Source organism: Marmota monax, unplaced genomic scaffold (assembly GCF_021218885.2).
Source record: "Marmota monax isolate L192 unplaced genomic scaffold, Marmota_monax_Labrador192_F-V1.1 WCK01_AAM20220418_F8-fsc00017, whole genome shotgun sequence".
In the NCBI taxonomy this organism is placed as follows: Eukaryota; Metazoa; Chordata; class Mammalia; order Rodentia; family Sciuridae; genus Marmota; species Marmota monax.
The window spans coordinates 8,061,970-8,087,454 of record NW_026695241.1 but is presented as its reverse complement, the minus strand read 5'-3'; the positions used below and the strand labels follow the sequence as shown (position 1 = coordinate 8,087,454).

Sequence of the window (25,485 nt, the reverse complement as noted above, 5' to 3'; positions counted from 1 at the left end):
AAGCCAGTTGTGCTTAAGCTGCCATAAATGAGAGGCACTGAACTTAGCAAAGCCATTTGCACCACGGGCACATGGAGTAAATACTTGATTCCACACATGCGGAAGTGCCTGGCCTCCCAACTCATTGAGAACATCCACATGAGGCCCACTGCACACTTCTCTAAGTTGGGCCACAGCTACGAGGGTAGTTTATTTCTTCTTTCCAATCAGAGATCAATATTCCCTGGGTTTTTTTTTTTTTTTTTTTTTTTACCCAGTACACAAGCAGTTTCTATCAAATTAGTATTTGACACAGATCGACTATGTGCTCAGTGCTGTGAGGTGCACTAAGAATTCAATGGAAAAATTAACTACATCACCAGAAACACCTTCCCAAAAGACTGGCTTCCCTCAATCGCCCTGGTGGCTAATCCTAGAAGTAGACCACGTGATAGCTTCTAGATGAAAGAGTTTAGTTAAGGTAGAGTTTCCCGATCTGTATGTGTGTGTTAAAATGCACACAACATAAAATTCACTGCTCTAACCTGTTTAAAGTGAACAATTCGACGTATGCCGTCAGATATGGCCAGCAAAGATATAGGAGCCCCAGTTAAATTTGAACTTCAGAAAAACAACAACATCTTTTAAAGTATAAGCATTTCCCCAACATTACATGGGGCATACTTAATCCTTAAAAACCTTTTTTTAATGAAAATCAAATTTATTGAGGATCTAGTATTTTATCTACCAGACCTAAGTTAGGGAGAGGAAAAAAAAAACACAACCATCAAACAGCCAAAAAGTGAAGTACTAAACTGGGTGACGAGGTTTGAATGTGTCCCCCAAGGTTTATGTGTTGGAAACCTAATTCCCAACCCAACAATGTTGAGAAGTGGGGTCCATAAGAGGTGATCTGAGGTCAAGGGTTTAGTTCAATGGTGGAGGATGTGCTTGGCATGAATGAAGCTCTGGGTTCCACCCCAGCACCAAGAAACAAAAGGTACATGGGCCACAAGAGCTCTGCCCTGGAGGGTAGATTAACGTCACTATCATAGGAGTTGGCTTCTTGCAAGAGTGGGTTTATTATAAAAGTCAGTTTGGCCTAACTCACACATTTTAATTAAAGAAATATTATCAGACAACTGTTGTAATTGATAAGTACAAGGTACCATTATTAAGTAAATAAATTCCTCCAGAGTGAATGTGTCCCTTCCACTAATTAATGAAGCAGCAACATAAACCAGTTTAATTTTATTAGTAAATGATACACTGCTGCACATGCTAATTCTCTTATTCACCCTTATGTCTATTTTGTGTATACGCATGAGTTGGCTAAAATGTACCGACAATCTCTTATCAGTCCCAAGATAAGCTATATATACTTGGTCTCTGACTGACTCATTCTCTCTCTCTCTTTCTCCCTTCCTCTCTCTCACCAGATGCCAGCAACTTGATCTTGGATTTGCCAGCCCCAAAAACTTTGGAAAATAAATTCTTTTCTTTATAAATTATCCAGTCTGTGGTATTCTGTTACAGCATCAGAAAATAGACTAGACCCTGGGTGATACTAATCCCAAACATATATAAAATAACAAGGCTTCCACTCCTGTCACTCCACCAAACTGCTCTCCTCTGGATCTCCATGACCTTCACATTGCCAAGCCAAAGGGCCACCACCATTGTGGCCGCATGTGAATTGTTTGTCTACAGCATTCCTCACACCATCTCAAAATGCTCCCCACTCTCAGCCTCTGTGTCTTCACGCTCTAGATTTCCCTCCATCCTCTCTGGTTTGGCCTTTTTGGATCCACTCTGCAAATGATTCTCCTCCCTCCCAAACACTGGGTTTCCATTAATTGATTCCTGGACTCCTTTGGCTCTACACTCTCTCTCCCTGGGTAATTTCTTTGAGGGCCATGATTATAAAATGTAAACCACCTGAGGAGGGATAGATTAGGGACCCGTCCCACGCCTCGCCTCACCTCAATCAGCAGAGCTGATGTGAGCCTAAGAACCTCCCTTTCATCCCATCCCGTTTCTGTTAACGTCCCCCAAATGTAAACAGCAAGATCCTGTTTTTCAAGAAGACAGCTTGACCATACTGAGGAGCACTGCAGAGACCCCCAAATCTGACCAAGAAGAAAGACTACCCTACTTAAGACCTCATACTTATTACTTGCATGTTGTGCATCCAGTTTAAAACTTGGGAAGAAGCATCTGGCACCTGCACAATAAGCATTATGGGAAATACACAGGAATCTGTCCATGGCCCCTCATTTATCATAAACCACTCCTAGCAGAAAGCCCACTAAAGGCACACAAAGAACTCAGAAGGGCACAGAAGCCCAGACCCTCTCTAAGTTCATGGCAGACATCTTCTTTGGATCCCTGCTGCTTATTTGCAGCATATCTTCCTCCAATAAGCTCTCTACCTGCTTCTCCTTGTCTTGGTGAATTCTTCACACCAGATTTTTATGCCCAGAACTAAAAGGTCCCTGGACCTCCAGCCTCACATTGAGATACCTCAATGGTATCTCAAATTATAAAGTCTAAGTTGTACTTGATGATCAGGCCAACCCCACCAAAGAGAAGGCTTATCTTCCAGAATGATATTAACAGCCAACCAATGTTTTATGTGTTTTATTGGTACATATGCATTATACAGAATAGGGGGTTCCTTGTGCCCTACTGGCATATGCTCATAACATACCATGATCAATTTCACTCCCACTTACCTCCTCCCAACCTTCCTCCCCCCAATCCCCTTCTTCTACCCTAATGGTCTCCTTTCTATTTTCATAAGAAAATATTTTTGCTTTTTTTTTCCTCTCTAGCTTCCACATACAGAAAAATAGATGATGTCCGTCTTCCTGAGTCTGCCTTATTTTGCTCAACACTTCCATGCTCTCCCAGTTCCATCCATTTTCCTGCAAATGGCATCATTTCACTCTCTTTATGGCTGAATGAAAATCCATTGTGTACATGTACCGCAGTTTCTTTATGCATCCATCTGTTGGCGGACGCCTGGGCTGGCTCCATAACTTGGCTGTTGTGAATTGCGCTATAAACATGGGTATGCATGTCTCTCTAGAGCCCAACAGCCACCAAAGTGCTCGAGCCAAAAAGGCAAGATCCTAAGAGCCAACCTTACTGTCTGTCCCCTTCCCTCTGTCCCCCTCCACATAGTTCTGTCATCTAGAAACAGCCCACTGCCCCCTATCTCACTACCACTACCCTCAGTCCAGGTTACCATCTCTCTGGAGGCTTAGCCACAGGTCCCTCACAGCTGTCCTCGCATCCTTGGGACCCCCTCCTCATCCATTCTCCACACAGCAGTCAGAAAAGTCTTTTTAAAACACCACTTGTCTCACAGCCCTCCCTGCTTCAGGGCCTCCCACAACTGCATCTAGAATAGAATGCATGCCCCTTACCATGTCTTCCAAGGTCTGACCACAGGGCCTCTGCCTGCCTCTCTAGTTCCAACCCACACACACCCCTGCCCTCTGCCTCCCAGCCTTCGTTCAGTTCCCATTTAGCTCCTCTCTTTCTGGAAGTCCTTCCCAAACCTCCCAAAGCCAGCTTCTTCCTACTTTTAGTTCTCAGTTCAAATATGACCCTATCAGAGAGATCTTTTCGGGCCCATCTAAATAGCCTAGGTAATTTTACATTAACTTGACTGGGCCACAGGATGCCCAGATATTTGATCAAATGTCATCCTGGGTGTTCTCGTGATGGTCTTTGCTTGTGGATGAGATTTAGACTTGAATCAGCAGAATGACTAAAGCAGACTGCCCTCTCTCATGGGAGTGGCTACATCCAAGCAGTTAGAGGCCTGAACAGAACAAGAAGCTGACCCTCTTCCGAGTAAGAGAGACTTCTTCCTGCCTTCCAACTGCAACTGAAATGTTGGCTGTTCACGGATCTAAAGCCTGGTGGCCTTCCAACAGGAACCAAATCACCAGCTCTCCTGGGTCTCCAGCTTGCTGACTCACTCTGCAGATCTTGGGAGCTACTCACCTCCATGATGATGTGGTGAGGAGGGACAACTTCTTAGAAGACATCTCTTTCTTTCTCTCTTCCTCCCTCTTTCTCCCCATCCTTCCTTCTGTCTCTCTCTATATACATATATATAAGATTCATATATGATGTGATATATGAGATAGATAGATATATATATCCTATTTGATATATATATAAATACATATATATGATATGTATATACATATATCTTATTTGATATCTATATATGTATGTGTATATATCAAATATATATGTATCACACACACACACACATACACACATAATATATATGATAAATACATATCCTATTTGTTCCTTTCTTTGGAGAACCTTGACCAATACATAGGTCTTCCCCATCATCCTCTACCCCAGGCATCCTGAGTGTAAGTATATTATTTCTATTTGCTCTGAGTAGCCATCATCCCAGCAGCTTCCCTAGTAGACTATCAGCTCCCTGAGGGCAGGTGCCTTGCTCACTTGGTTTCTTCTTACACACTCAGTGGCACCAGGCATATGTCAGTCATTCAACAAATACTGTGAATGAATGAATCAAATGCAAAAAGAAGTTTGCTGTTAAATAATTATATCAAAAATTAATGATATAGGGGCTGGGTTGTAGCTCAGCAGTAGAGCACTCACCTAGCACGTGTAAGGCCCTGGGTTCAATCCTCAGCACCACATAAAAATAAATAAATAAAATAAAGGCATGTGTCTAACTACACCTAAAAGATAAATATTATTATTAAAACTTAATGACATAATTATTCACTTAAAGGGGGTTTTGGATATCAACCAGTCCAATTCCCTCAACCAGCATCTGTCCAACTCTGCAGTCTGACTTCCTGCCACCTTTGAGCTCTGTTACATGACATTCTCTGAAAAAGCAGTTCAAGCCATGATTTCATATTAATTTTGCAAATTTAGCTTGTGCTCATTAATTTGTTACTAAGTTCTTTAAAAATACCAATTTTCAATCTTTGGCATTCAGGACTGTATTTATCTCCATGGGAGCAAAAATCAGGCCACCATCCGTACCTAACAGTTCAAACACTTCCATATGGGGGAATATCTCAAACAAATCAGTGAGCTAAGCCAGTTAATGCCAGACGCGAAGGGTGCCCACATCTGTCCCCAAGCCCCTCCATGTCAGCACAATTGCACTCTATCTCAAACCAAGTACTTTTTATTCCTGGGAATCTACCAAAGATTCCAGTAGAAATACTCTAAAGTATAAGTACTAGAGGCACAGAAAGGCACTACCTTGGAAATTACAGCTGTAATACCTTGATATCCAGCCCTCCCATGCTAAGGAATCGTCAAAAGTTGGAATCCATGGCCTCCTGACAGTGCTGCCACATTGCACAATTCCAAAAAGTACTCTTCGCCGTTGCTCAGTACACAACCTGCACAGCCGTATGTGGCAACCCCTACTTTTTAAAGCTGGCTTCATCTCTAGGTCAAGCTTTTTTGGGCCTGAGTGAGAAACATCCTTGCATCAGAAAATTCAGATTTATCTTTTATCCCAAGTGAAGAACTATGGCAAGGGCCTATCAAATTTTGCTATCTGCTAAAGAAAAGAGTGATGATCACACTTTAAGATTATCTTCTATCACTTTCCATCAAACAAACTTGATCAAAAAAGGAAAACTGAAAACAACAATCACAATATGATCACTCACCCTGGGACGTATTTGTGTACAAAATCAGTCAGGTAGTCCTCACAGGCATATGATCTAAATCAAACCAAAGTCTTAAAAATAGAGTGAACTCTTTCTCCCTTTTCTATGACACTTAACTTTATGGATTCCTGCTTGCGTTGGCACTTTGAAGGTTGCAGTGGATGGCAATGCAGATTTTGCCAGGAGAAAACACTTCAGCTAGTGACTGAGACCTTGAGCCTGAAGTTTGAGTAATGACACAGACACTGCTTACAGACAAAAACCTTTGAACTAAAAATACCCAAGAGCAGTGTAGAATAGATCAAAGGTGTTCAAACTTTTAGAACAAAACCCTTCCTTGAAATGCTCTAAAAGTTTGAATTCTCAGTGGAAATTCAATTGAACAAAATTCAAACTTTAGCAATTTTAGACACAGACAAAAATTTCCATTGGAAGACAGAGTATTGTTCTTCTTAAAGTCTGAATGTCTTTTGGTGTTCCATGTTTCTCTTGGATATACAAAGATATTAAGTAGTTGTTCGCATTTGCTGCCTATTGCATTATGTTACATATCAAATCCAATCTAATCTCTCTAAAAACAAGCTAGGTGGTTGAAATTGAGAGGAGGAATCCAGTTCATGTGAGCCTTACTTCCTTCTCAACCCCATCCCAGGCCCTAAGACCTCCTTAGGCCCAGAAGATTTATAGGACACAGTCTGAAACTCCAGTGTGGAGGAAATAACACCAGAGAGAAAATCCTGGCCTTGGATTCCAGTCCCAGCTCTGTATCAGTTAGCCCTGTCCCCTTGAGCCTGCCCTGTGGGACCACAAGACCTGGGTATAAATGTCATCCTCTGTGACTTAAAGTATTACTCCCTCCCTCATCTACGGAGTGGATACCATAAAGTAGCTGCCTGTGGTAGTCAGGGTTTCACTGCTCTGACCAAAATACCTAACACAAACAACTTAAAGGAGGAAAAGTTCACTTTGGCTCGTGGTTTCAGAGATTTCAGTCAATGGCGGGCTGGTTTCTTTGCTCTGAGCCTGAGGTGAGGGCGACCATCGAGTCAGAAGGGCAGGGAGAAGCAAAGCTGTTCGGCCTGTGACATGCAGGAAGCAAAGAGAGTTAATGAAGAAGGAGCTGGGGACAAGAAGTACACTCCCAGGGCATGCCCCCAGTGACCTACCACCCACCTCCAAGAGTTTACACCAACTTCCAATAATGCCGTCCTACTAGGAATCCTCAATGGATCCACCTCATGGATTAACACACTCATGATCCAAACACTTCCCAAAATCCCCGCCTCTGAACATTGACACTTGGGGACTAAGTTTTCAGCATAAGAGCCTTTGGGGGACATTCCAGGTCCAAGCCATAACTCTGCCTCACTGGATCATGCTGCAAATTCAATATATGATATTGCTAGGGTACTTAGTATATCAAATGGCTACCACAAATACTTAGTAATTTCTACTTGTAATAAAGATTGATTCAGCTATAGAATGGAAAATGTACTCCCGAGCAATGAGTACAGTGCTAACTGAGTAAGTTTGCATTAGACCCCTTTTGAGTCTTGTTTTGACTAGTTTTCTTTTAACTGCCATTATGGATTCTCAGTAGCCTCCGTCTCTCCAGAGGCCAGGTCACTGGAAGCCAACTGTGTTCATTCATCTTCACCTTTTAGCTTGTTGACTTCCTGGGCCAGCAATTAGCACAGAATCTTGCACAATCTACCCCACGCCACCTTTGGATAGTTTCAGTTCAAAATTCGGGTCCTGAAGCACTACCTGTGCCATTATTCTCACTTCAAGTTCAAGGTCACAGTCACAAGTCAACACTCCATGAAATTGTTTTCTTCCTTCCTCAGCACTGACATCGTGACCTAGATTGCCACAATGGCTGAAACAAGAGATATGCCCCGCCTAAAGCAAAGTGCACACCCCTGATGTGGAATTTCACTCACTTCCACTGTCCACCCGATAACTCCCCTTCAATGTCCACTTAAGGGCTCACCCTGAACATGAGTTATAAGAAGTCTTGGTTGCACTCACATGACACACCCCAAATCAGCCTCTTCCCCCTAGACTCCTGAGCTTCTGTTATGAGACCGCCATTCATCCAGGACCTCAGCTGAAAGTTCAGAGTCATCTTTGATTCCACTCTGCCCTGATGCCCACAACCAGCCAGCCAACTCTACCTTTCAAATATCCCCTTTTTCACTCCCACCTCAGCTGCCCCAATCAGCTGACAGGTCGGTCGAGTCCCTCCAATGCTCTGCTGAAAACCCTCCAGGGATTCCCTCTACACTCCAGGAACATCCAAACTCCTGCCCTTAGTCTCCACATTCTGGCTACTACCCACTTCTCCAACTTCACCTGCTACCATTTGTCCATCTACACCCTTCAGCCACCCGGGTCTTCTAGTTTGTCCAACCTGGCTTCCGGGATTTTTGTACTTATTGCTCTCTCCACCTGGAACTTTCTTGCCCAGATCCAAGCAGGGAAGCCTCTTCTCAGTGCTGCTTCCTAAGGTCAGAGGTGTCACAAAAGGGTCTGAGAGAAAGCAGCTGTCTCAAGAGAAACTGAGAAGGTACAAATACAGTCCCTAAGGCACCGCAGCCCATGTGTGACACTATCAAGGTTAGGAGGTGACATCAGCACCTCTGCCAGCCCATGACACATTCTGGACAGACCCTCTGGGTAACCGTCCCCTCCTCTCCTTGCCCCACCAGGTCTAACATGCAGGTGGATAGGTACCAGCCATCCTACGGCACCCAGCAGCCAGGCCAGTCTCATAACCACTCCATCAGGTGGGACCCAGGCTTGCCCTCCATGTAGAATCTCCATGTCCACTACAGGAAATGGAAAATGATGTGGCCCTTAGGATTTAAATGCTGCTGTTCCCTTCTCACTCACCTGAATGTGCCTTCTTTTGTTCTTCTGAAAATCAACAGGTGGTTTTATCTTAATCTTGAAAACAGAATGGCACTGTATCTTTCTCTCTATCCTCACACTCCCTTGGGTGGAAGCAGAGCCCATCAGCCTGGTGACAAACCATCTTGGGGAGGAATCAATTGGGGAATGAATCACACATTCTGTTCTCTTCACTTGAAGAAAACATTGAACTTGCTCCCTTGGACCCTCCCTGGAAGGGCTGGGAGAAATGTAGCACTTGCCTGTCCTGGAACCTCTTCTCATTGGCCCTCCATCAGGGCCACTTGTTGGATCTGCTCTACTCAAGCTGGTCATTCTTTATTTACAGACCCTGATGAGAGCCCAAGGTATAGCCGCCTGTCCTTTAAGAAGCCGTGTGTATCATCACGATTAGTATGTGAGCTTGGACGCAGAGCTAAGCTTGTGTCAGTAGCTACACAACTTTAGAAAAAAATGCTTCAGCTTTCTAAGCCTCAGTGTTCTTATCCTTAAAATGGGAATACCTTTCCTTTAGTGTTGGGATGCGGCTTCAACAAGCCCATGTTTATAGCAGCACAAGTCACAAGAGCCAAGTAATGGAACCAGCTCTGGTGCCCATCCACAGATGAATGGATAAAGGAGATACGGTATGTCTACACAATAGAATCTTACTCAACCATAAGGAAGACTGAAGTTATGTCATTTTCTGGTAAACTGATGGAAATAGAGAACATCACGCTAGGAAATAAGCCAAACTCAGAAAGTCAAGGGTTTAATGCATATGCAGAAGTTAAAGCAAAATAAGGGTGGGGGGAGGGAAAAAGCAGGTGGGGGGATCTCATGAAAACAGAAGGGAGGAACTGCGAATGAAATTGACCAAATTATGCCATGTATATGTGTGAGTAAACCTCAGAGAATTTTACCTTTATGTAAAAAGGTAAAATCAAAAGCATCAACAGAAGAAAAACCAGTAGAGTAGAGGAAGATAAAAGGGGGAAAGAAGGAAGTGATTGGAAGTTAAGTACTGGGGACTGAAAATGGAAGAAACTGTATTCTATGCACTTATGATTATGTCAAAATGACCTCACTATTATGTATAATTATAATGCACAAACAAAAATGTTTAAAAATTTAAAAATAAATAAATAAAGGTCAGGGCAATGCAGTGGGGAGCCAAGGAGTGTGGACAGCCTTTGGAAGCTGGAAAAGGCAAGGGAAGGTTCTTCTCTGGAGCCTCCAGCAGGAGCACAGCCCTGTGGACACCTAGACTTTAGCCCCATAGCAATCATTTAGATCATACCACCTGCAAAATAATGTAAGGATAAATTTGCTTTAATCCATCCAGTTGGAGATAACCTGTCTCAGCAGCAATAGGAGCCTGGTGCTTCAACTGAATGTTTTCATTAAGCCTGGAAGGTCCAGGACCCAGGTCCACTCTTGCCCCAATTTAACAGATGGAGAAACTAAGGTCCAGAAAAGTTAGGTAATTTAGTAAATATCCTAGAACTTGTAACTGATGGAGTGAGACGGACCTCCTGAGCACTCCATTATCTGCGAAAATGAAAGCCTTTACAGAAAAAGCTTTGTAGAGAATTCTTGCTGATTTTTCTACAAGGCACAAAGCCCTAAGCCAATATAGCCATAAGAAAATGGTTAAAAACAAAAAATCTGCACATGGTACAATTGCTACACGCAGAGCCAGAGACAGATCTTTTCATTCACAAAAAAAAAAAAAAAAAAAAAAAAAGAGGACTCAGCAAGTCTGCACAGAAGCACAGCAGTCTCCAAGAAAAACACCTTGGTCAGTGTCCAGAGGCAGGGAAGCAGGTTTCCACCTGGCAGAACTGTGCACTGTGAAGAGGCCCACCACCGTGGCCCAACAGGCGGTCCTTTCAGTGGAAATGGGCGGCACCTGGGTTATTTTCATTCCCACATGAACTGTACAAACTGTTGTTTTCACCAGAAAATTATGAACAATCCAAACAGAGCAGAAGTGGCAATAGTGGGAAACTCTCCCTGACATGGCGGCCCTGCTTGGCTTTCCCAAGCACAGTGGTTTGTAGACTGTGCATAGGAGCCAGCCTTGGGCACCCACCCCTCTCTCCCTGCTGTACCCCACAGAGCACCATATCTGCCTGCATCATATACTTCATCTGAAGGAAGTTTCTGGGTCACAATGCAAAGTTAAATGGGGCTTCTTCTGTTGACTTGGGTTTCATACTGAGGCCCTGATGCTGAAGCCTGAGATTTCATCTATGCAGAACTTGCTAAGAGGAGGTCAAACGAACTCAGAAACCACCTGCTGCCTCCAACCCTTACAAGAGAACTCACTGGAGAAAAGGTACCTTCTAGAAGAAAGAAACACAGTGCTAGAAAGCATGATGGCAAACAAAGGGACAGACAGCAAGAGGCTTGCTCAGAGAGACCAGGGTAGTTGGCAGAAAGGGTCACCAGCCTCTGGGACCCCAGCTGGGTGCTTGCCAAGCTGCCTGTGTCACAGGGCTAGCTTGCACTGTTCTGGGTAGGAGCATGAGAGGTTTGTGCTAACTCGGGGCCGTCATGTGAATTGCACGACTCCAGGAGAACATTGTGAATGGTGCTCTCTGGGGGTGTGCAATATGACAGCCCTGGGGAAAATCAGGCCTGGGTTCTCAGAGCTTGGCCTGCAATGGCAGGTGGGTAGGAGTCTCAAGCACTTGGAACAGGTTCATTGATCCAGGGGTGGTGGCAGTGTTCCTGCCTGAGAGGCTCAAGTCTCAATCAACTGAAGCATACAAATGTCCTCATGGGGCTACATGGGTGAAGTCCACAAGATAGTCAGATCCGTCTTCAGAGGACCAATTCCAGCAGTGAAACGTTGCCTCTAAGATCAATTTCTGACCCAAAACATCACCATCTTTCTCCTCCCCTCCTACATTTAACATGCAACTTCAAGGATACTGCCCAGCCTTCTCTCAGGCGTTGCTTTTCCCACTCTTGGGAAACATTTAAATACAGCCACCTATAGCCTTCATATAAATTTCTCACTGTGCATTTATTAATATGCTAATTTAGAATACTCTAGTTCTTTTCAACATAAGATGATTGTTCTGACCATTAATTGGAGACATTTCCTCTAAATTAATAAAAATCATGGAGCTGGGGTTGTGGCTTAGTGATAGAGCATTTGCTTAGCATGTGTGAGGCACTGGGTTCAATTCTCTGCATTGCATATAAATAAATAAATTAAATAAAGGTCCATCAAAGTCGAAATATATATATATATATATATATATATATATATATATATATATATATATTTAAAAATCTACTTGGTTCTGTCGCCTTTGTAGGGAAAAATTACAATAGGCTGAAGTGGATAACTTAGAATTTGTTCTAGTTCCCAGATTTGAATGACTACTCCATGGCCTTTGAAAGCTTGGAATCTTTCTTATCATTTGTAAAATTCTTCTTGGTACAATATCTCATAGCAAATTACCTAGTGATTTTAAATAATGAACAAAACATTTTAAATGTCCTTGATGTCCACGTGGGACCAAAACCTAAAAGGAATTCACTGACAGGAGAACATCTTAAATATTAGAAACTTAATTATAATTGTTCAACTATGGACTTGCTCATCCCTACAGCAAGCTCCTCTCGGGATTGTGGACTTTATTAAAATACCCAATTGCTGAGTCCTGCAATCCTAGCTATAACAGCACTTCTGTTCTTTGGGGGTCTGATTAGAGTAAAAGTAAAAAATTTAAACTTAGCACTTATCTCACCATGAAGTGAGTTAAGTACTTCCCTGGGCCCACTGAGCATCAGTCCCTCCCAATCTGGTCCAATTGTGCACTTGACCCACAATACAGGGAAATTATCCAAGACATCTGTAGAATCTTGCTCAGTGGTCCAAATTTTAGATTCTAAAGTACTTTATGTAGCTCTTCATAATCTAATCCTGCTTGGCTTCTGAGACCTCACATCACTGGACATAAAATCAAGTCATGTTCTGAAATTTTGGATATCTTGTAGCATGTTGGAAGTGGAGAAGACTTTGATACCCTGTAGACCAAAGCCTGGTACTCCCACTTACTTACTGTGTGATGTTAGGCAAGTCACTCATCCTCTCTGAACTTCACATTCACACAGGAAATAAGGATAAAAACAGTGCTCAAGAAAAACCTGATTTGCAGCACTGTTATTTTTTAAATGGTGTATTTGAAATGGTAGTTCGCTTGATAAATGGATGCTGCTGCATCAGGGTAGATCTGTTGCTGGCTTTATCATCATTAGGTGCACACACTAATCCTACTCTCTCTTGGTGTGAGTCCCCATCTCCTACACAGCAGCCTTCCAGCTGTTTCTCATTCCTTCTGCTCTGTTCTGCTGTCCGGTAGAGTCACACTGCAATGAATTTATGAAGCAGGTCAGAAAAGGAGAGAAGATGCAGACACATGAAGCACAGGAGAATTCCTCTCCATCCTGTTGCTCCTGCCTACACAGCTTGAACACACTGGTTCTTCAACCACCTTCTGACTTTTCTCCCCTAAACCAGACATCCAGGCATCGGAGTCCTAGTGTCCTGAATTAAGCTTAATGCCTAAAATTAGAGGCTTAACATGTATACTGATTCCAAATGAGGCCATTATATTGGTCAAAGTATGGTGTGGATTTGGTTTTCTGCAAATATTCCTAGCAAATCCAATGCACCATCAATTATAAAATGCATTGTTCTTCATGTACCTCTCAAAAATTAGAAGTGCCATATGGCATGTCATCAGTAGTAAGACACATTCTGATTTCAGAAATGTTAAAGAATCTTTAAAAACTGTTTTATAATTAATGTACGGCACTATAATATTTATCTTTTTTAAATATATATTTTTATAACTTTATTTATAAAAGTTATAGTGAGGATCGAACCCAGCGCCTCACCCGTGCTAGACAAGTGCTCTACCGCTGAGCTATTGTCCCAGCCCCATAATATTTATCTTGATGAAACAGAAGAGTAAAATCCACGGATCTTATTTTTATTTCTTTGAGTTCCACACAGAGCCTGGCCACCAGTAAACAAATATTTGTTTAATGAATAAATACATGTATAAATAAACGAATTGCATAACCGCCACATTACTCTGGGGTTTTATCATTTAAAAAGAAAACTGTAATGCTTTAGGAAAATCATGATAAAAATTAAATATTTACCATTTCAACAACCATCCATCTAAAACCCATTAAAAAAAAAAGAAACTTCTCTCCAAACAGTGTGTTGCTGCAATGTTAGAGACCTAGATCCAGTAATAGATTCCAAAAATTTAGTATCTTCTTAATAGCCAATTTCAAAGTAGATGCTATTTTAAGGTTTGCAGCATCTGAGACCATAAAATGTAAGGTGGTTATTCAGAAACATCTGGCAACATCCTCAGGGCACACTTTGGGTTCCTATTAACTAGGATAGCATTGGCCTTTTTGATAACAGGGGATACAGATTCGTTCATCGGCACCTTCTCTTTTCTTTGGTAGCACTAAATTGGCTACAGACTTCCAGCTATTTCTGGAACTGAACCAATCCCTGCATGGGAATGGGAATGAAGTCTCGTGAATCACGACCTCAAAAGAAGTTTCCATTAGGAGAATTCAGCCTCCCCTTCCCGCCCAGGGCAGCTCCCAAGAGTAGCTTGGCTCTATTCATTGCAATTAACATTGGTGCATTTCATCCCAGGTATACAGAGGCAGCTATTATATAAAACAGATAAAGAACTCTAGAAGCAAAAATGAGATGACAAGGGCATGGATTTTGGAGATCCACACATTTAGAAGGTTCTCTGGGGAACTTTCAGAGGCCCCCACTTCTCTCTGCCCTGCAGTGGGAACATCAAATCCCAGCCTGCATCGGCTCTTTGCTTAAACAGATTCTCATTAGAGCCCTTTTGTGTGAAAGCAGAATTTCATCCACAGCCACTGACTGTCAGATCCCTTTCAGGTGAAAGACCAGGGATCAAAATAGATGAATCATATCATGCAAATGTTCCTACAGATAGGGAAATTGAAGAGGAAATACCTACTTTATGGGTAAAAATGATTCATTCAGCTGACTTTTTGCAGAATACAGTGGGTCTTTCTCCCAGGACACATTACCCTTGTGCAAGTCAAGAGTCAAAAATGTCCATTTTCAGTACAACCTCTGTGCCTCTTGAGCATGCAGGTCCACAAAGAAATCATACAGCTATTTATCCTTGAGTATGCTTAAGGATGAGCTAAAAGGAATTAATTATACCACAGCTGCCTCTGTTCTTTCACAGCAAAGAATAACGACCCCCCTCCTCACCCATCATGTACTGGAACCACGATCATTATCTTTTTCCTCTATCAATCAACATCCCCCATTATTCCAAGCCTACAGATGACTTTGCTCTCCTCCTTGTAATCAGAGAGACATGATTGATTCCACTGTGCGAGAGGCCAGTGGGTCCCAGCCTTCTGCACCTACGATTTAGTCCATTCTTCTCCCCTCCCCCAATAGTCCCTCTGACCCAGACCTGTGTCACAGTGACCCTTCACAACCTTGTTATTCCTCACCTATATTGCTGCAGTTTCTTCATAACAGTCTCCAGCTGGCACTTATCTCTCCCCCTGACTTAGATTATGTACACCCACCTGGCTGTTACCTGAAATGCAACTTGTATCCTACAGTTTTCCAAGGCTCCTGATTGCCTAGGGAAATAAATCAATACTCAACCGAATAGCTCAGGTGCCTACAAGAAGCCAACCCCTTCCTTCCCACCTTCACCTCCCCATCAACTGGAGACTTGCTCTTTCTCAAACAGATGCCTCAGTTTTCTTCCTTGGTGCCTGGTTAATAGCCTTCCCTCTGCCTGGAAACCCATGCATGACTACGTTTTGCATCTCAACCTTCCAAATCCATCTGAAATGCCACATCTTCCAGGCGGCCTTGCTGGACCCCAGAGCTGGCTATTCCTCCCATAATCACTCGGCATACACCCATTGCATCTCTCCTGGGGTCCTTGTCCCACTTTGCCTCCCACTCCATCTCTTGGTTTCTGATTTATCACTTCCTAAAACATAGTCATCTCCTTCATATTCCCAAAAGTACCACCTGGCAAAATCTCTCCAGAGTGAACTGAATGTGAAAAAAGCTTCTCTAACCCTGGTTCTAGACTGAAGCTCACTCAGCCACTCAACCGACAAAGCGGATGTCACAAGGCATATGTAAAAGCTGCTCCACGGGGCGGGCGCTGGGTTCAGCAAGCCTACATCTCACCTTCTCACTGGTGTGCTTCTCTCAGCCTGTTTTGCTGCCAAACTATTGGGAGCAAAAAAGATGACATCTAATTCATGTTTTCATTTTTTCCAGCACAAGGGGCTGAACATGCTAAGTATTCAATAAATGCAGGCTGAACCCCATTCATTCAGTTTCATCGTGTCACAACAACAGAGTTCTAACAGCACCCTGGGTTCCCAAAATGATGCGGTTGGCAGTCCATGAGATAACCTTAGGTGACACACAGGTGCAACCTTTTTGCAATGGTTATGGGTTTATTTTAACACACACTAGGAAAAATAGAATAAGCATAAATTACCCATGTTTTCAGAGCTACTAGTGCTTGTGTTAAAACTATGATTATTTAAGTTTTTAAGTGGGGATAGAGCTGGGGTTGTGGCTCAGCAGTATAGCACTCACCTAGCATGCATGAGGCACTGGGTTCGATCCTCAGCACCACATAAAAAAATAGAATAAAAGTATTGTGTCCACCTATAACTAAAAATGAATATTTTAAAAATGGAGATAGAAGTTTAAGGAAAAGTATTAAGTATAGTAGATATCATAGTTTTATAGCAAAGCTAAATTTGTTTAAGTTTTTAAAAGTGAACTCAACTACTAAGTATATACTGGTATGGGTGATATTTAAAATATAGCTTCCCCAAAATTAAAAAGTAAAGGTGATATAGGAGGTTAAGAAAGCCTGTCCTGACCAGTATTTCAAGGTTGAAGCTGGTTTTGCTACCAAATGCACCTACTGCAAGATTATTCCTCACAAATGTTCCTTCTCAGAAACCCCAAGCAGCTATTACTACCAACCTAATCTCACCTCCTCTATTGACAGTTTCCCTAACCCTCTTTTCCAAACTTCTCCTGATTCCTTCCCAACACATTTCGGCCCTTTATGTCCCTTGGGCAAATCTTACAAATGTGCATGAACTTGCCTGTGCTTAGCCAGATCTTCCCCTCTTTCTTCACCAGACCATGCACATTCCTTCCCCTGAGCAATGGAAATTCAAAATCACCAGCTTCTTCCACTTCATTCTTGGCCCACACCACTCTTCATCAATGACATTAGTGGTCTTCACTTGTGACTTTGCATTTACCCGCATTTATGTTTCACCCCCCAATTAGACTATGAACTCAGCAAGGGCACGACTGTGTCTTTAATGTTGTACACCCACCTCACTGTTATCTGGAATGCAACTCGTATCCTACAGTTTTCCAAGGCTCCTGATTGCCTAGGGAAATAAATCAATACTCAACCTAGTAGCTCAGGTGCCTACAAGAAGCCAACTCCTTCCTTCTCACCTTCACTTCCCCATCAACTGGAGACTTGCTCTTTCTCAAACAGATGCCTCAGATGTTGTATAAGGTCTTGGGCAGTCTCTAACAGTGCTGAGCATACCACAAGCAGTGCACATATGCTTCATATTAGAATAAACCAAAAACCAGCGTGTCCAAAAAACATCTAATGCCAGATGCTCTGCCTGATTCCCAAACTCTGAACTTGGTTTAGGAGGCACCCACCCTAGCATCATACACATGAGTTCTTCCCTCATTCATCACATAAAGAGCACATCGTCAGGGTATTTTAATAAGAAAATCATTCAATGTGGACTTATTCCTAATACTTTCCCCAAACTCAACTATGCCTTCAAATAAAGTGGGTGGAGCCCAAAATTCAGAAAGTTTTGGCCTGAAAATTCATTTTACCCCTCATAACTTTAAAATAAGAAAACATCTATGCTATATTGTATTTCCCTTCAGTGTGGTTTCAGACATCGTCTGAGCAAATATAGAACAGTGATGATAAACATGGACTTTGGAATTACTCAGACCTAAGTTGGTCTCTCAGCTGAACTGTACCAGCTCCAGGATCTTGTGAAAATCCACTTATTCACATAGAAAACATTAATTGGAAACTACTATACAACAGACAGCGTGACTGTTCTCCCTAAGTCTCAGTGTTCCCCTCCATAAAATGGAAACGATAACATTCTCTGACAATAGAGACATCGTCCCGGTTAAGTAAGAAAAAGTATGCAAAGCATCTGGCACTGTTTCAAGTTCATGTAACCACACATGATGGTTGTCCCTGTCATCATCACATCACCATCCTCAGCAGCTTTGCTGTCCTCGTGATCATTACCATTACCATTATCTTCAGTCTTCGCAAGAGCATTTAACACTGCCAATTAAGTTCAGCTTCCTAAGACTCTCTCCTCCCTTGATTTCATGGTGATATCATTTTAGGAGTTTTAGTTTATTAATTTTTTTAGTTTTAGTTTATAAAATTAACAAAACAGACATTTTTTCCCAGGGCATAATGCAGAGAATTGTAACAGGGTGCTGTGACAGAAGGTGCTTGGCGGGAGTGGGTGGTTACAGAAAGCTTCTCTGACTGAGGACATGGCATTTGGGATGAGATTTCAGAGGTGAGGAGGAGCTGGTCACATGAAGACTGAGTAGAAGAGAAAAGGAGGGGAACAACGGGCCCTGCAAAGGCCCTCCAGTAGAGAAGAGCTGATCTGTTCATGGGACAGAAAGAAGTCCAGACAGAGCTGGACGAGGAGCCTCAAGACAAAGTCGGGAAAGGAGTTAGGAGCAGCCACCACACAGGGCGTGGCAGGCCAGCAACAGAACCTCAGCTGGTGAGCCAAGGGGAAGAGGCCCAGTGCAGAATCGTTATCTCATGGGTACAGAATTCTGACTTGATTTCTCCATGGCTAACCCACAGAGAAACCATTACTGGAAGCAGAAGTAAGGAAACCAATAAAGATATATGTCAGCCATCCAACTAGGAATATGCATGGGGCCAGGGTGGTGGCAGCAGAGGCAGATAGAGAGGAGGGAGTCTGGGGTTCCTCAGGCAGATTTGGGATGCAGAGTCCACAGTTCTGTGTTAGTCCTGGTAGTGGGAAGGAGCCCGGACACACGAGTGGACACACCAAGGAGGCAGCTGGAGATACACTCTTAGAAGTGGTGCCATTTTTGTGGCGCTAAGGAGCCACAGAGATCACCTAGGGCAATGTATGGTCCAAGACCAGAAGGGCCTCCATCTAAGCATGTGGACCTTCAGTCACGTAGAAATGGGCAACATGACAGGAACTGACAGGAAACTGAGAGGCCAGGAAGGTGGACAGAAAACCCAGAGAATATGGTGTCACAAAGAAAGTGAAAGATGGAGCTGGTGCTATAGCTCAGTGGTAGCGCACTTGCCTGGTATATGTGAGGCACTGGGTTCAATTCTCAGCACCGCATATAAATAAATGAGATAAATGTCTATTAACAAATTATATATATAAAGAAAGTGGCAGAAAGGGGAAATCCTGGGGAATGATAGTGGCCAAATTATATTGTTATATCATGTGCATATGAGAATATGTAACAATGAATCCCACTATTATATACAATTGTAATGCACCCATAAAAAGTATAGAACACTTTAAAAATGCAAGTGAAGTGACAGAAGGAAGTATCTCAAGAAGGGCAAAGTCGTTGGCCATATGTGGGTGAAGATGTGCAAACCCTGCCTGTCACCGTCACACTCACCCTCCTCCCGTCCTACTAACAGACCCAATTTTACTTAAATATTAGTGAAATGACAACATTTCAAAGAACACTGGCCCTACTCACAGACTTGAAATGAATCTTAATTGGTCCAATATAATAAGGATAATATCATTCCCTCTTGCTCGTGATTGGTTTAAGGGCTGAAATAAGAAGTGTGTGCAGGGGTTCCCAGGGGGGACATAATTCTCCATGATAAAAAAGGAAGAAAGGAAGGAAAAGAGAGAGAGGAGAGAAGAGAAGACAAGACAAAACAAGGCAAGGCAGAGTGCAGGGGCACATACCTGGAATCCCAGCCGGGGAGGCTGAGGCAGGAGGATCCCAAGTTCAAGGTCATCCTCAGCAACTTAGTGAGGCCCTAACCAACTCTGCAAGACCCTGTCTCAAAATAAAAAATAAAAAGGGTTGGGGGGGGGTGGCTCAGTGGTGAAAGAAGGAAGGAAGGAGAGAAGGAAGGAAGGAAGGAGAAAAGGGAAGGAAGGGAGAGAAAGGAAGAATCAGAGAGAAAAAGAAAGGAAGAAAAGGCCACTTCAGTTCCTTCCCTGATTTGAGGACATAACGGCTGCTGGAGCCTCCTGGGAGCCTTTCCTGATGTGATGAAGGCAGACAGGGCAGGAAGCTGAACAAATCTGGGCCCTTGATGGCATTACAAAACCGCTGAGCCAGCCTGGAACACCCGTGCTCAGTGAGGACACCACTCTCTTAGCTGTCAATGCCGGTGTTGGTGAGCCACTTTAGCAGGACATTCTGCAACATATGGCAGCAAGCATCCTAATGGACACTTAAGAGAAAGACCAGAAAGACGATGCAGTGTCTACTGCTGACCTGGATAGGAGCAGTCCCCAGGAAGTGGGCTGGCTCAGGAAGAAGGTGAGGTGAGGAAGTGAGACAGTGTTCTCAGACCCCTCTCTCCGGCGATGTTGAATGAGATGCTGGCTGAAGGGAAGGGGTCCAGGAGAGTAATGGGAGATCCATTTACATGCTGAAAGAAATATGCACGAAGAGAGGGAGAGACTGATGGTTCAGCAGAAGACTCATGTCCCAAAGAGCAAAGGTGTCCCCAGGGTAAGTAGAGGGCTTGGCCTTAGGGAGAGAAGACCCTCTTCATCCATGGAGGAATGAAGTAGAACCAGAGGGTAGGGACGCCACAGGTAGCCTGGCAATGTGATCGCAGAAAATGAGGTTGTTCTGACAGATCGCATCTTTTTTTAAGTCAAGTATGAGTGTTCAAAATGTCAGATGCTTCTCAAGATCCTCCAGTCCTTCCTCACTCTTACTCTCAATTCCCTTCTTCAAGGCCCCACAGAACTCTTTCTCTCTTCTCCAATATGTATTGTGTCTTGGGTTGAAGTTGGCATCCCTTGGGCCACCAGAATGGATGCCCCTTAAGGGCAGGGACCATCCCATGAACATCTCAGTATCTGTCACAGAACCTGGTCCATGTGTTTACAAATATACTGAATCAAAATAGTCTGACTGTGGTGAGATAAGAAAGAAACTCGAAATTTGGCACAGTGGCGCACACCTGTAATCCCAGCAGGTCAGGAGGCTGAGGCAGGAAGATCGTGAGTTCAAAGCCAGCCTCAGCAACAGCAAGGCAATAAGTGACTCAATGAGACCCTGTCTCAAAAATACAAAATAGGGCTGGGGATGTAGCTCAGTGGTTGAGTGCCCCCGAGTTCAATCCCTGGTACCCCCCCCCAAAAAAAGACACTTGACCTACATTATCTAACACTTGATAAAATTTACTTATAACCCCTGAATCAATACTCATGGTATTTTTGTGGCCATTCACAAGCCTGGGCAGCATAGTGAAAATGTTTTAAATCACCTGATACATACATCCAGAGCTAAGGTTGAACAAGGTTACATTCTGAATTCTTGTTCCTGCTCTATACTACAAGCAAGTGTCCTTTTGTGATGTAGTGAGTGCCATCTTTTTCACATTTTTAACTTTTTGTGGGTGATTTAAAATGAAGCGGTGTCTAGTGTCCCTATATGCAAGAAGACGTGAGGTGTCTTAGAAACATTACATATGTTAGATAAGCTTCCTTCAGGCATGAGTTACCATGCTGTTTCCACAAGTTCAGTGCTCAGTGAATCAACACTACGTGATAAGGTGACTTCAAACAGGAACACGGTTATGTCTGGATCACTGGATGAGCCTGCTGAACCAGAGGTTTGCAGAAAGCTTGCCTGGTGTTACCCTGGAAGAAATGGTTTGCATTTGCTCATTCAGTATTTGCAGCAAGTGTGTAGAACATAGTAATTATCATAAATAATGAGAATCAACTGGACTTCACTTTGCCCTCTTTTGAGAAGCAGAATTATGGAAACAAAACTGGGAGGAGCCCCAACAAGTCTTAACCTCTCTTTGCCTGCTGCATGGATCACCTACAGCACCAGGATTCGTACTGAAGATGTCTTGGGGAGAGAGCTGCTGAGTAGCTAAGATTACGTCCCCTGAGGTCCATTTAGCCCGCCGGAGAAGTCAAGCAGCTTGGGGCACTGAAGCCTGTCCCCTCACTCCCAAGAGGCAGAGAAGCAGGGAAGCTAAGCTTTCCCATATGTCTTCATTTGGTTTCCCCAGAAACTGAACCTGCAATAAGGATTTGAACACACGTAGCTTGGAAGGCAAAGAAAGTACCAGGAGGGGACTGGAGAAGAGGAGCTAGGGATGGCAAGGCAGCCAGGAACACTGAGAAAAGGTCTAGCATCGAGCTAGCCACACTGTGGGCAAACGGAATTTTTCCTACCTGGAAAAACATATTCCTGAGTTCTCCGACCCAAGACTGAGGGAGCTGGGGTGGTCATGCACTATCTCCCGTCAGTCAGTGTTTGAGGGTGCACTAGCTCCCCACCCTTTCTGCCTTCCATGGGGCAGCAAAGTTGTTTCAGTTTAAAAAGGGGGGGATGCAAGAATTGGCAGTCAGAAGTTAGTCACTGTGTATAGGAGTGGTAACAATGAGGACAAGGACAGGTACTGGACATCCACTACATCATACAGAGCTGACACTGAAAGTCCCACATCAACTGAGACCAGGGCTGGAACCACTGCATGAGATGCCTACAGTAGACCACGTTCCCCTATGTCAAGTACTTACCAGCCGTCACGTGCTTCCAGATACTTAGCTAATTCAAGGGCCAATTCCCATCAGTTTTACATCAAAGCAAGGTGTCGTGCTTCTAAAGGAACCTGGAAAGAGGGAGGACTAGTATTTGGTGGATGTGCTGCTATCTCACCTTCACAGACCACTTAGTTCCCTCATGATTAACAAAGACGAGTATCCTTGACAAGGAAGCACTGGTACTCAGCCTTTCCCTGCTCCCACCACCCCCGCTACTGTCTCAGCCACTAAGGAATGGACACTCCATCTCGTGTCTCCAGAGAAGCCCTGGGGTGTGGCGAGGGTACAGGTAGGAGGGGAGGAAGGGAGCCGTCTTACACTCCCGTGTTTCACCACAATCAACTACTAGACAGCAAAGAACGATGACCTTTCCTCCATCACACTGGTGACTAGATGGCTGGGCCACAAACCCTGAGAGTATATTTCTCCCATCATTTGCATTTCTGTCACTTTCCCAGGTGATACGGTTTAGATGTGAGGTGTCCCCCAAAAACTCATGTGTGAGATAGTGCAAGAAGGTTTAGAGGTGAAATGATTGGGTTATGAGTGTTTTGACCTAATCAGTGCGTTAATCCCCTAACAGGGGGATAACTGCAGGCAGGTAGGGTATAGCTGGAGGAAGTAGGTCCCAGGGGGTGCGCCTTGGGGGTATATATTTTGTCCTTGCAGAGCAGGGCACTCACACTTGCCCCCACCCCCTCCCCCTTTCTCTCTCTCTTTCTCCCTCTCAGCTTCCTGGTACCATGCGCCCAGCTGCTTTCCTCCACCACACACTTCCACTATGATATTCTGCCTCACATTAGGCCCCGAGGAATGGAGCTGGCCATCTATGAACTGAGACCTCTGAAACCGTGAGACCCAAATCAACTTTTCCTCCTTGAAAATTGTTCTTTTCAGGTCTTTTGGTCATAACAGTAAAAAAACTGCCTAAAACACAAGGTCACAGCATAATCCATTTGGGAAATGGACAAAAGAATAACTGACCATTGCATGTCTCAGAAGCCACCATGTGGTTGTACAGCCACAGAGCCATGTCCTCTGTAGATGGAGAATATCAGGGACTCCCATGACCCCAGCAATGAGGACTAGGCAGGCCTGGCAACCACCCAAGTGGGACTCACTTGCCTACATAGAGATGAAGCTCAGCTGGTACAGAAGCCCAGCCAGAGACCAGAGTGGGCAAGAAGAGCCAAGGTCTTGCCTTGAAGCCAAATCCCAGCTCAAGTATTTCCAGGGGGATGACCATGTCCAAGTATGAACACACACTCAGTCCCTGGTTGCCTCGTTTTCAAAACAGAGCTACTACTGCTGTCTCAGATGATTGTCCATTTCTTCATTCAGAATAGATATGGGTGCCACAACATGATTGAACCCTAACAATATTACCTAAGTGAAAAATGCTACATGGTGTTCCATCTATATAAAGTTCCATTTATGTTAGCTGAGTGGCTGGGAGAGGCCATCCTGCCAGAAGCTCCCAGAGATTTCTGCTATATTTGAAACCGGTCCTGTTGATCAGTGGTATTCATCAAATCCATAGAATAGAAAGATCTGTGGGTGCCTGAGGCTGGGAGAGGCTGCGGGAAATGGAGAGTGACTACCAACAGGTATGGATTTCTTTTTGGATTTGTGAATATTTTCTAACATCTGATAGTGATGATGGTCACACAACACTGTGAATAGACTAAAAACCACTGAATTATACATTTTTAAATAGATAAATTTATGGTATGTAAATTACATCTTATAGAAGCTAGGGCTTTTTTTTTATAGATATAGATCCCTCACTACATGCAGGTTCTTTGAAAGCCATGAGTAAATATCTAGGTTGGTTGGCTAACTATCAGGATATTAACCAGAAGAACAAGGAAGTGACACAATCCGCTGGAAAGCATAAATTATAGCTTTTTTTTTCCATGTGGCCAGGAAGATGAGGGACGTTCCAACTGAGCATGACCACCAAAAGTAGCCAACCATCTCTCAAAACAAGAAGAGGGTCTTGCTGGGAGAAATGAACAAGGAGAAGCTCGTGCAATACAAGAACATTGGATTGGGCTTCAAGATGCCCAAAGAAGACATTGAGGGTGCCATCACTGACAAGAAACAGCCCTTCCCTGGTGGCAGACCCTATTAGGCATGGTGATCAAGATAAAGATGCAGAGGATCATTATAATCCACTGGGACTATCTCAGCTACATCCACAAGTACAATCGCTTTGAGAAGTGCTACAAAAACATATTCATGCATCTATCCCCTGCTTTCAGGTCATCCAAATCAGTGACATTTTCACAGTTGGGGAGGACCAGCCCCTGAGCAAGATGGTGTGCTTCAACCTGCTCAAGGTCACCAAGGCCAGTAGCACCAAGAAGCAATTCCAAAAGTAATCAGACTGTATGCCTGTGCACTTCCTGAAATAAAATAAAGATGTTTTCCCCTTCCAAAAAAAAAAAAACAATAAGTTATATTTTATGTGTTATGCACTGAGTATTTTGCTTAATGCATTGAAGACCCTCAGTAAAGATTTGCTACCAGTTACATCATCGCCATCATCTAATAGGTGCCTCCCATGCCTAGCATTGAGCCCTGCTCTTTGCATGCACAGTCTCACTTCAGTCTCACAACAGTACCCATCCCCCAGGGGTGGGTATTGCTACCATTTCTGGATCTCAGGTAGGGTAACCTGCACTCAGAGAGGTAAGTTAGCACCTAAGGTCAGAAGCAGAGCAGGGGCCACCTACACCTTCTCATCACACATCTCATCTCTAGCAGCAGCCAGTCAGAAAACGTGTCATCAGTACCACTGACCGACAGGACTGGTTTCAAATACAACAGAAAGCTCTGGGAGCTTCTGGCAGGATGGCCTCTCCCAGTCACTCAGCTAAGAGCCCTGGCAGCATCCGTGTGGCCTCACTGACCTGCCTCAAGCTCCAGGTACGATGCTCAGGAC

The 25,485-nt window shown here is 43.8% G+C and overlaps 1 protein-coding gene and 1 pseudogene across 1 annotated transcript in view; one reads left to right on the top strand and one right to left on the bottom strand.

Moving 5' to 3' along the window:
- The window catches only part of Kcnk10 (potassium two pore domain channel subfamily K member 10), a 126,665-nt gene that overhangs the window by 86,637 nt on the left and 14,543 nt on the right, over positions 1–25,485 (bottom strand). The window lies entirely within an intron of this gene.
- On the top strand, positions 24,469–24,922 carry LOC124090123 (small ribosomal subunit protein uS17-like; annotated as a pseudogene).